A 15,868-nucleotide genomic window follows, 5' to 3' on the forward strand; every position below is an offset into this window, starting at 1 on the left:
AAGGATTAATAAGATTTTCCTATACCTCTTAAGATGTTTGTAGTTTTTATTGTATACTGAATAACATATGCATTTTTTATTTATGGGGAACTACCTTCTTGTCTGGTTTATCTTTCTGATGTCCCATATCTGTGTAGAAACTAGTAACTCTTAATTCCTAAGAATTACAATGCAGTCACTTACTCCAGGGTATACAAGATGAAGCATAGAAAAATACCCTTGTGCAGGTTAAAAAAAAAATCCAAGACTTTAACATGCTTCAACCTAATAGCTTTACAGAAATGAATATGAATAATTTATTAATCACTAAATTCATTCACTGATTTCATACAATATTTTTAGTTCATCTGTCAAGAATGGATCCAGAATCTGACCACATCTCACCACCTCCATTGGTCCCTGACCTGGATTGTTGTTCCATTCTTGAAATGTTCTGTCTGCCTCTGTCTCTTCTCACTCAGGCTTGTTCTTAACATCAGCATGAACAAAGTCTCATCATGTCAGTCTTTTGCCCAGAACCCTCCAATGGCATCTGATTCAGAGGAGGGGTCACAATAGAGTGTCCACCAAGACCACCGTGGCCATACTGTCCTTTGAGAAAGGCAGGTCCTAGTGGGGCCTGTGGGACTCAGATCTTCTACAGGGCCCTGTATAATGGCTTACTCTGGGAGAAGGTCCTGGTGTTTCTGGATGCTGTGTTTAACACTCTAGAAAATGAAAATCACATGTCAAGGTTTTTTCTGAATCAGTTTTTTAGATATGATTATTTGAATTATCATAACTAATGCAGCATAATAATTTATATCATGCTAGCATTAATAATAAAATTCTTAGCAAAACAAAATAGAGCTTCCTTAGCTCAAGAAAGAATATCTACACAAAACAAAGCAAGCATTGTAATTAATAGAAAAAAAATGAATTATTTCCTCCTGAGATTGAGAAAAAGACAAAGCTATCCAACCTCATTACTTGTATTCAACAATTCTGGCATAATGGAAGTCCTAACCAGTGCCATTAAGTAATAAAATAAGGAAATATACACAGATTAGAAATAAAGAAAATTCTACTCAAGAATACATATATATTTACATTTGTGTGTGTGTGTGTGTGTGTGTATGTGTGTGTGTGTATTTGACTGTTCTCACAGAAAATCTCTAGGAATTAAACACACACATAAACACACACAAACCCTACCAACATGTAAAACGAACCATGTTAATTTGAACACAAGAATAAAGAAAATGTAAATAAGTGGAGAGATATCTGTGTCCATGATTGGAAAACTCAACATATGATTCTCCCCAAACAGAGCAGGCACTTAAATAAAAATCATGTAAGAATATCAAACATACATGAGAAGATGTTCTACAACATCAGGCACAAGGGAAGACAAATTAGAAAAGTTTATTGGCTCATGGTTCTAAAGGTTCCAGCCCAAGATAGAGTGACCCCATAGTGTTGGGCCTCTAGTGAGGGCAACACCTCATGGGAACATGTGTTTACCTCATGAGCGAAGAAATTTTAGGAACTTTAAACAAGTTTATGTCCAGAGGAAACCAAACTTTGGAAATAAAAATGATGGTGTTTGTAAAGCTTATCATTTAAAGTTAGAGTTTCTTTCCCTTCTCTGTTCTTCTCCTTTCTACCTACCTATATTTCTTCTATCCTATTTCAGAACCACCTCTAATGGCTGAAAATTGAATTGTTGGCCTTGATTCACTTGGATCATGGAGTAGTCTGTTAAAGAATGTATTACTGTCTTTTTCCTCCTGATATGTTCCTCTTTGTTGTTCTCAATTTATATACTCATCCACTGCTATCTTGGCAAATCCAGTGGTCTTGTTATGGTAGGCATAACAAAAATGTAAAACTTAAATCCATCTAACATTTTGGGGGTGACAGTACTGGAGATTGAACAAAGGCATGCTTTACCACAGAGCCATAGCCCTAGTCCTTTTTTAAAATTTCTTATTAGGATGTTGTGAAACTGCTTCCAGTCTCTAAGTTGCTGAGGCTGCCCTGTAATTCGTGATCCTTCTAAACTTCCTACTCACTAAGATTATAGGCATGCACCAATATGCATGGCTCATCTAACTAATTTGCCATTGTGCAATTGTAAACTCTGCCCTGAAATCAAGCAGATTGTTTTTGCCAATTGTGAAGATAGTATCAATTTAGACACTCATGGTGGACAAAATGGGGCTAATTCTAAAATAAATTTGTCCTTCAACTGTCACCACACTTGGGTAATAAAGCTTATCCCAAAATAGTCTCTGTATATGGTGCACTGTAACATCAAATGAACTATAAGCCAACATAATGGTAGGAATTCACTTGTAACCAAGCAACTAAGACTCTGCCAATCACAGCAGTGCAGCTTAGACAATCATGTGCTATGGACTAATCTGACCATACACATATAGTCAGAAATGCTGACTGCAGCCAATCAGATGATTTCTGATATGGCACTTCCTTTTCTCTGGTGGTGAATGTAATCTGCAGAGGTGGTAGTGTTAATCGTCTTGGGTCCCAAGTATAATCTGGTTCTAGAACCTTTTTTTCTTTTTACTTGTCTTTTTTTAGGCAAGTTTTGCTAAATTAAGTTTTCTCATTTTTCTTAAAACAATTCCCATCTAGGAACCAACGTGAGAACCTGACTGCCTTCTTTCTGGCATTTGGCGGGAGTCAAAGACTATTTCTGACCATCTTTGAGCCATCTAGGAGTAGAGAGCTGCAGTACCCAGGAACAAAGAAGAGGCTGCCTTGGGAATAACTGCTTTCTCACCACAGGTTTCAAAGTTAAACCAAAACTTGAGAGCCCTGGGGAGGGGAGGGAGAGGGTGACAGCAAGAATACTACTTGACAAGACAGTTCAGGGGAAAACTGAGAATTTGACAGAGGAAATACAGGAATGAGGCCCACGAAACCACAGGGAATGCCAATGAAGGAGTCCCCTCTGAATGCGTGTCTAATCCAGATAGAATCCTTGTGGACACAGGGAAAAGAGCACCCATCAAGTGATACTTTCTTGTTCTTTTACTCTAGGGTAGATATTGGACTTGAAGTGGTCAGAAGACAAGATCACTAGGCCTGTCTGCTGGAAGAGGTAGATGTACCAAATGTAAAGGGAGAAGTATATTTGCTACTTGCTGGCTAGACTCTGCAGGATTCTGGCAAGACTGGCCGTTTCTGAGACAGAAACTTCATGTTTCAATGCAGTGTCCTGTTTTGACTATAAGCCTGGGACTGGCAACCAGATCTCATTCCATCCCTGTAGAGAATCAGTGGATATTTCCTTATCTGAACATAAGCAGGTAAGCCATGGGACCCCTAGATTTCACTCAAGGACTGGAGGAGGTGTGCCTATGCAGTGTGTAGAGAACAAAGTTAGTTTTGAAGACCTCCATTAGTGCAGCTTGTTCACAGTTAAAGCTGCTGTAACTGTATTACAGAAAACAGTCCTTTAACATCAAAGTAAATTAATAGAAACACAATAAGTATCATGTTCAAAAAACAATTTGAAAAATTACTTTAAAAATATTCCTTTTTTCTCAGAACTATAAATCTCTAGTATGTATTAAACATTAGCTCTTGTACTAGAAAACTAATTGCTTAATTCTGGAAACAATATATCACAGTTGTGGGTATTTATTTACAAGTAAAAGTTATGCAGTAAAAATAAAAACAATTGTAATATAAAAGCCCAGTTAAGTTGGTAATAATAATGAAATAAATAAAACAAAGATAATATCAAAATTATCCAATAGGAATTATTTATTTTAATATTGTAACTCATTTTTACTTCATTACAATATCATTAACATTCATTCTCATTTCAGGAAGTGATGTTTGGAGACACTGAGTGACTTACCTAAGTCATAAACCTGGAATGTGGAAAGTTTCACTCCAGGGACCACAGCATACAAAAAGAAATTCATGCACCTTATGAAGTTTTTCTTGATGTTGGAATTAGGTAGGTATAGAGTTACTAGCAATGAATTATTACAGGAATATAAGAGGGTGGTGGGATGGTCTTGCTTGCAAAGTTTCAGTGGATGTCTGTGTGGTTGAGTGGTTGTTGGCATATAATGGTTGAGATTATGACAACACGAGGCATCAGGTGGCAGCATTTTCCAGTACTGGACAAAGTTGGGGAAGAAGAGCTATAGACATAATGAAAGTGAATGAGGGTGAGAAAAGCTGACACACAAAAATGGTCAGGACTGCAGGGGTGTGCCAGCCATGTTTCCTAGAGAGCTTAGCATTTTCTAATCCACATTCACTGTGGCTGGCACAGCATTACTTTATAGCTTTCTGGATGTTAGATTCACAAGTGTAATTTGTATAACTGTAGTTCTCATTAGCATGGGCCACATGTTTATGGGAAGATGGGTGGTATGATCAGGAAAATTCAGTTCAAGGAGGGGAACCTCCCTGATTAACCTCTGAGTAATCATAAAGACCTGCACCTGTTTGGAAAGTGCAGCAATCTACATTAGCCCTGGAAATAATTACAATTGATTGTGTTAAAAGAATGGTTATAAATGTGACTGACTATTTAGAGAACACAGGGGGAAGCCATTGTGACTGTCTCATCTGGATGTCTCATACTGTTAAGGTGGTGAGAAGAACAGAATGCACAGCTATGTCTCAGAAAGCTGAAGGAATTTCTTCCTGTGGGAGTTCTTTAGAAGTCAGAGTGCTTGACATTGTCAACAGCATTTTAGTCTATGAAGGGGAATTGTTTTTAGAGATAATATTGTAGAATGTCTCCCTGGACTGGGCTGGTGGCAAGAGAAGGAACAGAAACTTGCCCCCTCCTCCTTTTGACTGGTCTGTTGGCATTGCTGTCGGTAGCACTTTTCCCCTAAGGAGACATGTTGTGCCTGTCTAGCTCTCTCCCACTCATAATTTTCCACTTGGGTCCATGAGGACCCAGCAGTGCCTGGCTTAGGGATATATCTACTTTTACTCTGAAAAGGAGAGTGAAAGTCTCAGAAAAGGCTTGAGGTGGCTATACCCTCACCCTGAGGGCCACCCTGTTTCAGGTACAGGGAGGATCTTGATAGGCATGTGAATAGAACTCATGCTATGTTTTCTGATTCAGTGGTGCCTCCTGGAGCAGGACTCCCCACCAGGGACTGAATGAGGCCCATGGAACAATGCCCACTTCTCACTGTGTATGGGGCACAACATGGAATACACTAGAGAAATGGATCCTCTCCCTGCTTTGATGATTTTCTGCTTTCCCATGTGGACAGGCTCTGAGAAGAGGAAAACTGGACTGCAAGCAGACCAAGGCCCCAAAGGGACCAGTCCTGATCTGTTCCTCTACACAGGAAATTCCAAATTTTGAGTAGGTCACTTCCCCTGTAGGTACAGATCATTTCTGATTGCCTTTTCCCCTGGAAGTCTATGGGACAGTCAAGGACTAGAGACTTACTCTGTGACCCCCAGGTCCTTTTAAGTCCCAAATTCTTCCAGGGAGCATTACTAGAGGTATGTATGTATAAATATCACTAGGCTACAAGTCATAAGCAGAGTGCCCTAGTCCTGGCTTTTTCACCAATTGTCAACTCATCCTTTCTGTAATTCAAGAGCCAGTGGTGTATAGGCTTATTAATATACCCTTCAGAAATCTATCTTTTCTGCTTGAAGGATTTGCTTCCTTTTGCATTTGTGTCAGAACTAAAGGGGCTTCTCAAGACCTGTGGTCTGGGAGCCAGTGCAGAGGGAGACCTATGGTGTAATGGGGTGAACAACTCAGCCCCTGATGTCCCATACCTCAAGCTGGTGGTTTGCACTGGAAGGAAACAAGCTTTCTGGCTATAGTACCACTTAAGATTACCCCATGCCATTCTACCTTTTTCCTTGGTTAAAACGTGTAATATTTTTCTGAAACATTTCACTCTGAACTTACCATGTCAAAGCATTGGACTGTTACTGCACAAATAGTTCTACCTAGAAGGGGAAACAAGGGTGTTGACCTCTCCCCTCTGACTCAACATGGCATAGACATAAGCCACTATCTCTATTGAGAAAAAAAAAAATTAATTAGAAAGCAATAGATGTCTCCATAGGAAGAAGCCATTAGAACATAAAGAGTGTACATGAGGCAAAATAGTCATTTTCTGTATGGACTGATATTTTTTCTGAAAGAAAACTTTTCTTTCTTAACATGTAAACTAAAAAATATGATATGATTGACCAGATAAAACCTTTTTAAAGACAGTATGTTGGGTAATGATGGAGGTGGCCTGAGATGCCTGCCCCACTTGGCCAATGCTGAAAGGGAGTGGCCGGTTGTTCCCTGAGCAGCAAGGCCTGATTGCCATCCTAATATCCCTGATTTACCTGTTCTTAATAGGAAGGTTGTGGCCCTTGGGGCTGGCATGGTGATTATAGGCCATATCAGTCATTATTCTCCTTTGCTTTGTGTAGAAAGGAGCCCTCAGATCACAATATTGCTTACTACAAGGGTCTGGGGTTCCTCTTCATGTCAGTTTAACTCTGGAGGACCACTTCCATGCTGATACCCCAACTTGTCCACCAGGATTCATTGAACAACTGTCATGATGTTATGTCATGATAATGTCCCATTATCCATTCACAGTCTGTTTGTGACTGATACTGGATCTGGGCAGTGGCGAGGAATCTTCCTACTCTCTACCTTTTTTATTGGAGTGTAGCAACTGCAGAAAGTGATTCTTCCTTTTCTCAATACAGTTTTCTGGAGGATCTAACATTTCTCTGGCAGGGAGGGGTGGGACTGTCACTTCCCATTGGAGGTTCCTCCTTCACCTCTGTCTTCCTGTTCTCTTCAGATCTTGAAGTCTGGGAGCATACTTTAATTTCCAATATTGCCATACCATAGCAGGGGTCTCCTGAGACTATACCTCCACAGTCTTCTCATGGCTTATACCTGGTTTTTGCCAAGCCTGGACTGGGCTTGAGGCTGCCTCTTGAAATTCTCATAATAATCCTACTGTGCTGGGTTCTGCCCAAGAAACTGTAAGTGTAAGGCTGAGAAGGTAGCTGGTCCTCCTGTGTAGTTGGAGGGACCACTGAGGGCTCATGGCTGCTAACCAGTGGAATTTTTGTCCTGGCCTTGTGCATCTCTGCAGGTGAGGGATCAGGGAGGAGACTCTGCAGGGTGGGAACTGACTATTTTAAATCACCTTCTCTCCTGGACCTTTCCAATAAAGTCCTTCTGGGAAACTGACAACCTTGGCAATGGAGTTGGAACTGGAGTCACAGGAGACCAAGGGAAACTTTGACTGTGGAAGAGGCAAGAGTGGTTTCTCACCTTCATGATATCAAGGACCTGGAGGTGTGGACTCAACCTGTGTCTCACCCAAGATGTCATAATATTTTTGTTTCTAGCATAAAGTGAGTTCCTGGATCAAGGAAGGGAAGAGTCTAGGAGTTGTTCACCAGAGATTGATGATCCTTGGAGGATGCTAGTTTGCTGGGTTTTTTTTCTTCTTTTTTGTGGGTGTTGGACTTTATAGTGTGTGATAATTGCACACTATACAGGTAGAGTTATACTTTGGATATATTAGAGTTGGGATCTGGAATGTCCTAGAAAAGTCCCTTAGGTAAAGGCTTGGTTCCCAGTGTGGTGCTCTTGGGAACTCATGTAATCTGTTAGATATTAGAGCCAGTAGAAAATCTTTAAGTCCTCTTAGAGGATATTTAAGACCCCCATTCCCTGCCTCTCTCTCTTTTCTTCCTGGCTTGAGACTAGTAGTTTTGCTTGGCCATGCCCTCCTTTTGAAATAATTTGTCCAACACCAGTGGCAAAAAAAAGTAGTTCTGATAAATCATGAATTCCAAAACTGTGAGCCAGAATACACCTTTTCTCTTTATTGGTTGGTTATGTCAGGTATTTATTATGGTGGCAAAAATTTGACTAATAGCTTGGGGCACCAGTGTTTTAAAGAGTTAAAAAAGCTTTGTAGTCTGGATATAACACCAGGCAGAGAATTCAGCAGGGGGTGCTCTCAAAGTGTGGGAGCTGGGACTGCACTTCTAATTCTGAGTATGTCAAGAGTAATACCCATGCCTATGATCCTCTACCACTCCCATTCTTCTTCATCTTCTCTAATAAGTCTCTCTGCTACTTTCATGTCTTTTTTCATCCCTTGATTTCACATATGAAGGAAATTGTCTAATACTTGTCTTTATGTGTCTGGCTTATTTTACTTAATATTATGGTCTCTATTCCATTTATTTTTCTAGGAATTACATGATTTTGTTGTTTTCTATGGCTGGATAATGTCCACTCTGTGTGTGTGTGTGTGTGTGTGTGTGTGTGTGTGTGTGTGTCTGTGTGTGTGTGTGTGTGTGTGTGTGTATCACATTTTCTTTACCCATGTATATATTGACATGTACACCTGGTCTGATTTAATAACTTGTCTCTTGTGCTGCAATTCACAAGAAACAATAAACTATAGGATAGCTTGCTGACTTCAATTCTTTCAAGGAATGCCATATCTGGATCATAAGTAGTATTATATTTAGTATCCTGAGGAACCTCTAACCTGATTTCCCTATGGCTGTACTAATTTAAATTCTCACCAACAGTGTGTGAGCTTTCAATTCCCCCACATCCTCAACAGCATTCATTTATTTATTTTTTTCTTTTTTGTATTCTTGATGATTGCCATCTAACTGGGCAAGATCAATACCTTTCAAAGGTTCAGGTATTTTGTTAAGGTTTGTGATCCATTTTGAGTTGACATAGGTGAGAGATAGGAATCTAGATTCAATCTTCTACATATGGATATTTAGTTTTCCCAGGATTGTTTGTTAAGGGGCTGTCTTTTCTCTAGCACATGGTTTTGTTACTTTGTCAAGAATCAGATGGCTGTAGCTGTGTGGGTTCAGTTCTATGCTGTCTATTTCAATTCATTGGTCTACATGTCTGCTTTTATGCTCTGACCATGCTATTTTTGTTACTATGGCTCTACGCTATGTTTTCAAACTCAGTGGTATGAAGTCTCCAACATTTCTCTTTTTTCTCATGATTATTTTTGCAATTCAGGGGTCTTTTATTCTTTGAGGATATTTTTGTAGTTCTGTAAAGAATGATGTTGTTAGTTTGATGGTGCTTTTCATTGAATCTCAGTAATAAATTATAAATAACAATGATATTCAGAAATTCAATTTATAAAAGAATGAAGAAAGATACGCTATTCAGGTACTCCTTCTGCCAGGTCTGCTTCTGTGTACCCCTTTCCCAGGTGTGTTGGGCTTGGGGTGCAATCCCTGGCCTTTGCCACCTGGCTTCAGCCAGGTATTCCCTCCCTGCTTGTCTCATGTGGCCTCAGGCCTCATGGCTCCACACCAAGCCAGGCTTGGCCTAATCAGGCTTGGGCATGTGGACCTCCCTCCAGCCCCTGGCTGGCCACCAGTGGATGCCTGAGCTCACCACCCATAGGCTCTGTGTCCTGGCAAGCAGGCTTCTCTGGGAAATTGGTGCAAGGTAGAAAGGATATGCACCAACATAAGGGCCCTGCTGGGCTGCTGGCTCCGTGAGGTCCAGTGGTGCATATTGATGTTGATCTGTGTTGTGGCCTTGGTCATGATTGGCCTGAGCCAGATGTGGTGTGTGCTGGCCAGCATGGGACCCCCATGCTGGCAGTTGGCAGACCCTGAAGAGTGCTGGGAGTCCTACACATTGCTTTCTTGAATCCTGATGCTGAAAAGCTATAAGAACCAGTTGCAGGTAGCCTAAGTGATGGCCCTGAACCAGGAGGCTGAAAGGAAAGGGAGGCCCCCTGCAGGTCTCCCCATGGTTGCAGCTCCAGAATTTGGCAGTTGGAGAAGTCTCCATTGTGGTCCAGTCAGCCCAGGAGAAGGTGGTGGCCTGTCACATGGTAGGCAAGACCCTTCAGTTTGGGGTGCAGCACCCTGGGTTGTAGGCTCAGGACACCATCTGTATGACATGCAGCTGTCTCTGGTTCATCTACAGCTGGAGCTACACATGAAAGAAGAGAGAGAAGACATCCATATTAGGTGGTCCTGAATCCATTTGCCAAAAGTGACAATTAAGATCCAGCTGAGAGCAACAGAGGAGGGCCAGGTGGTTGAGACAAATGCAGTATCTGAAACCCTTAAGGATATTTTGAACCACTTTGTGGTTTCTATCTTTCTGTCATGGTTCTGAGCACCAAACCCACATTCAAAAAGTAGGCTCAGAATCTACAGTGCACTTCATCTGCTGCTCAGGAATTCTGTCCTCCTAAACCTCCAAGGGCTCATGAACTAAAGCCACTGGTGAAGAACATCCACACCTCACTGCTAAATGATCCTGGTACTTTGGGCAGTGTTAACCCTGTTTGCATTTCCCAGATGAATGATACTGTCCAGCAGTTCACCAGCACCCTAGCCGAGAACACTCCTCACCTCACTTGGGACATAGAGTTCAACTTTGAGTGGAACACAAAGTCCAAGGATTTACACCTGCAGATTACAGAGGACTGGCAGTCCTCAGAAGGTCTGCTGGCCCTGACCACTGTCCTCTGAACTTGTTCAAGAAGCAGTCTTCCAGGCAGTAGATCTTCTTTCTGATCAATGGGCCCACCCTCAGTAGCTCAGAACTGGGCTCTATCACTGCAGAGTTTTCTTACATAGAACCCAGTGAATTGAAATCCTGACAAATCCCATTCCTGTTGCTGCTGCCAAGATAGAAAAGGACCACACAGTGATGTCATGGGGGACCATGATCACTACTTTCACTACCGTTAAGGCCAAGCCTTACTATGATGTGGGGAAGGTGTCCTGGCTGAGGTCTGAGTCTCCCTGAAGGCATCCATCAAGGTGAAGGTCATTAAGAAGGACATCTTCATCCAGGCCATCTTGTGCCATGGTGCATCTCTTCTTCAGATATGGAACTTCTGGGGTTGAATCACTTTGATCAGGTCATTGAAGTTGCCATTCAGCAGCTCACTGAATCTTCAAAGCTGAAACTCAAGTCATCACAGAAGAATACTATCATCATTTAAGGAGCTCCAACACCTCGCTCTCTCAGGACCACAACACTGCCCTCATGGAGGACTAGGAAGAGCCTACCAGGATGCCCCATCTGGCTGCCCAGAGGCAGCTGTGGCCTCTTCCCCACTGTTGGAAGTTGATCCAGCTTCTCTGGAGCCCCAGAAGAAGGTAGACACCTCAACTTGGATAAGAATCCTCTGGTGGCAGCATGAGGTGGCCCAGCCCCACTTAAGCTTGGTGGGAATGAGCTGTCTGAGAACTCTCTGAGCATCTCAGAGCTAGGCACTGCAACGAATTCTAAAGGAAAAACTTTAAGGAGGGGTGCAAGGCTTTTTTCCACCAGTAGAACCAGCAGAAATATCCCGGCATGAGCCAGTCACACAATGACCTCATGTTCCTGTAGCAACATGAGGGCACCCAGAAGAAGGGGGTGACCCTCACTTAGCTGCTGAACAAGAAGCTACTGTCCAGAAACTGAGGCAGGAGCACCATGAAGGCCATGTAGGCTGTCTGTCTCCTTCTTTGCAGCTGGAGGTCAGGCATCCGGGACAGCACTCTTACCAGGACAGAGCAGGAATTCTGGCCACAGACATATACCCACTCCTCCAGCGTGATTTTCCCCAACAATCTAGTCTTTATAAGGGAAAGAACAATTTGAGTCTCCAGCTGGAGGCTTCCCCTAAAGAGAACTTACAAAGCCCAATTTGGCACCAGAATCCCAGTGGGACCTGCAGCCCCTACCTAAGCATTGAGGTAACTGTTAGGAGAAGAATTCCTTGTAAGAGAAATACCATGCTCAGCAGGGCCTAGGAGGGACAACTGGAGATTTGATTTTACCACACAGCTCCCTAGCAGGACATGTTTGGGGCCCATGTCTGGACCATGTCATGGGGAGGTGTGCCCCTCTGTGCTGTCACTATGAATAGAATAGATGCTCACCTCTCCTACTAGTTTGCTTCTTAGAATTAAAAAGTACACCTGGCCCTGAGGGCAGGGAGATGGTACACAGACAGGGTTTTGTTTGTTTGTTTGTTTTCAGTGTGTGGGGGGATTTAACCTTTATTTTATTTATTTGTTTATATGGTGGTGAGGATCAAACCCAGGACCTCACCTGTGCTAGGCAAGTGCTTTACCACTGAGCCATAACCCCAGCCCCAACAGGCAGGATTTTTGGTAAAGAAATTATGACATCAGTTGAAATGTTTTGGCAAATATAGGAAGGCATTTGCCTTTGCCCATAGCCATAGAAATTGAAAACTTATGCAAGCACTAATTATGTCCTGTGCATATTATACTGAACATTTTTGCATATTACTCTGAGCCTACTTTCCAGTGGAGATAACATAAATCCCAATGTGGTTCTTATGCCAGTGGAACAGTTGATGTGCAGATTTCCTTTCCATATGGTGCATGTACTAGACTAGAGCAGGAACCAGACTCAGGAAGTCGTGAGCAATAAGTGGCAATGCATAGAACATGGTAACCCCCTCTCCACATACACACATGGTTTTGGTAAATATTGCCTATAGCCAAAACAAAGTACTTGTAGGGCACTAGAAGTAATTGTTTTTCATCTCAGGTGTCCATTGTAGGAATGTGAATTTAATAACAAATGGTTCAAACATGGGAAATTCTTTTTATGGACTCTTTTGTGTACTGCCAGCAGACATTCTTGTTAAAGAGTGATTGTCACTGGAGTGACACGTTTTGTCTATTTAATCAGATTGATGTTGTTTTAGTAAGTTTGGAAAGCCTGGTGTGACCCTGACCTCTAGCAGATAGGCAAGTGGGTGTGTGACTTCCAAGGCTCCATTAACCCTTCAACATGTATATCAGGGGAATAGAGCCATCAAGGAGTAAGGCCCTTTGTGAGAGCAAAACTGAAGCAATTTTTTTCTTTCCTGTTTTTAAGGAATACATTCAAAAACTGCATTGGGAATTTCACTTTCAATTGCACATTTTCAAATTCCTAATTGTTTCAGAAATTATCAAGTGACTTTAAAATGGCTTTCTTAACCACATTTTGTTTTTAAAGATTGCATTTGAATGTTAGCTATTGTACAGTTCCAAATACATGAAGAGCAAATCAGTCCCCCCACCAAAAGAAAAGAAAAGAATGAAGAACATATGACAAAAATATTATACTGATACAGAATTCCTTGTACTGATTTTCATTGAGTTTTAGGGAAAGTTATCACCGAAAGCCAGTTGACAACATTCTCTGTAATTTAATTAATATTAATAGTAGCAATAATCAGAATGTATGACTTGCATGGAATAGAAATTTACATAGAATTCATTTGACTTTGACCCTTTCATTCAAGTGGTGGTTTACTATGTTAGAAATGTTTCCAGTCAGTGTCAGAATGCTCTGGAGTGACTGATTCCACCTGTAATCAAAGACTGGTGTTCCATGGCTCAAGCAGTGTGGCTGTGTGGATTATTACAATATTAAAATACTTCCACACTTGTTGGTGAAGAGTCCTGAATGGACCCCTGCTGTCAGCCTGTCCCTACATCTCCTCTGACACTAACTACACCTCCATGTTCTCTTGTCAGCTAAAGCCCTCTGGGTCAACTCCAGCCCTATGGACAGGGTTCCATTCTTATTGGCTGCAGTCTGTGATATTTCTGTGGTTAAGTTTTTGAATAACATCTAGTGGATCCTGCTCTATTTAAATGTTTAATGTTTTGGAGTTCATCATAGAGTTTTTGTGTTAATTTGGATTTTTGAAAATTGTTCATTCATTATCTTGATTACTACTTTTTGGCATCCCTTAATATTCTACCCATCTTCATTTTCTTCAATCTGGAACTGGCCAATCTGTACCCATTCTGGCATTCAGTTTTCAAACTGTTAGAGCTGTTATATGTCATCAAAATATTCAAATAACGAAAATAGTGCCAGGTGCTGTTGGACACAGTGACAAACTCATGCAAGGCCCCATCTTCCACCTCATAAGGCTGAGAGTTACCATGGGGGAAGGCAGAGTACACCTTATCTTTCTCTCTGCAGAAAGGGATGTGTAGTAGTAGTCAGCTTGGGCTGCCATAACAAAGTGCAGTCGCTTGAACAATAGAAATTTATTGTCTCACAGTTCTGGAGCTTGAAAGGCTGAGATCCAGATGTCATTAGGATGTTTTCTTCTGAGAATTCTCTCCCTGGATTATGTATTCCATCTTCTTCCTATGTCTTCACATCATTCTCCCTCTTAGGTATCTTTGTCATAATCTCCTGTTTTTCGTATCTCTGTGTGTGTGTGTGTGTGTGTGTGTGTGTGTGTGTGTGTACATATACATATAATCATATATTAATTGCATAAATTAATGGGTTTTATTGTGTCATTTCCATACATGCATGTATCATGAATTGACCTTCTTTCTACCCTTGCTCACACTTCATTCTCCCTGCTAACTGCTTCCTGGTCATTAATTGTCCTTCTTTCTGGATATTTCTTTAGTTTTTAGTTTCCACATATGAAAGAAAACAGGCAATACTTTCCTTACTGTGGCTGAATTATTTAATTTAACAAGATCTGTTTTCCTGCAAATGGAAGAATTAATTCTTCTTTGACTGAATAATATTCAATCATTTATATATACTATATTTGTTTTATTCATGCATCTGTTGATGGACACCTCAACTGAGTCCATATCTTTTATTAAATATTTTTAGTTGTAGCTGGATACAATGCCTTTATTTTTACTTATTTATTTTTTATGTGGTGGGGAAGTTTTAACCCAGCATCTCGCACATGCTAGGTGAGCACTCTACCACTGAGCCACAACCCCAGCCCCAACTGAGTCCATATCTTACCTATTGTGATTAGTGCCACATTAAACATGGTCATTTAGGTGCTTTTAAAAATTCTTTTTAAAAATATTTTTTAGTTGTTGATGGACCTTTATTTATTTGTATGTGGTGTAGGCAAGCACTCGACCACTGAGCCACAACCCAGCCCCTCAGGTGTCTTTTTAAATTGTTGAATTTATTTCCTTTGAAGAAATGCCAAGTAGTGGTATGTATTTATGTGTGTATATATATATACAAATTCTATTTTTCTATTTTAATTTCCTAAGGTCCATCTATACTGTTTTCTATAGATGTCATATTGTTTACATTCTTACCAACATTGTATATGGTTCTGTTTATTCCACATTCTCAATGGTGAGTGAGGGGTAATGGGGGGTGCTCAAACCTGCCAACATGGCTTCTTCTTCAGACTCATTATGGGTTTACGGATATTCCAGGAACATGGACAGGACTTTTGATCCTACAAATATGCTCAGGAGGCCCATTGCTTGGGGACTAGTGTTTCCCTACTGACTCTAAATGCAGAAAACATTTAAGCCCCTTTGCTCACTCAGGGAGCAGATCCTGAGGCAGGTGGTTGTTAGTTACTCTCCACCTTCCATGGGATAATCCACAGTTGCATGTGGGAAGGACAAGCCTCCTGTTTGTGGGGAGCACATTCACTCTAAAGCTGAAGGATGCCTGCTTTTCTACTTAGAAAGCTTAAGAAATCTGCATTTGTCATTGTTCACAATAATAATGTACAGAGAGAAGTACACATTTCAGAAGCACCCTTTCATCAACTTGTTGTTAACACCTTAGCTGGAAAAGCCTCTCATGCAAAGGAGAACTGTGCAAGTACTCACTCCTGCCCTTGGAAAATGTGGAGTATGTTATCCACACTCAGGGAGGTGCCAGCATTGTGCAAGTGTCGTTGTGTGCATCTGAGGACAGAGAATGGAAGGGAGAAACTGCTGTTTCATTGGGCTGTGGGGTTGAAATATCCTTTCTTTTAAAGGAAAAAGAAACATTTTTTTTCAAAAAACTTGAAGTCTGTGGCACCAATGAAAGAGGAGA

General features: G+C 41.2%; 1 pseudogene; it reads left to right on the forward strand.

The window, feature by feature from the left end:
- Positions 1–9,688: 9,688 nt before the first annotated feature.
- On the forward strand, positions 9,689–11,065 carry LOC143385802 (C2 domain-containing protein 2 pseudogene; annotated as a pseudogene).
- The last annotated feature ends 4,803 nt before the right edge of the window (positions 11,066–15,868 follow it).

This window comes from Callospermophilus lateralis, assembly GCF_048772815.1.
Source record: "Callospermophilus lateralis isolate mCalLat2 chromosome 8 unlocalized genomic scaffold, mCalLat2.hap1 SUPER_8_unloc_1, whole genome shotgun sequence".
NCBI lineage: Eukaryota > Metazoa > Chordata > Mammalia > Rodentia > Sciuridae > Callospermophilus > Callospermophilus lateralis.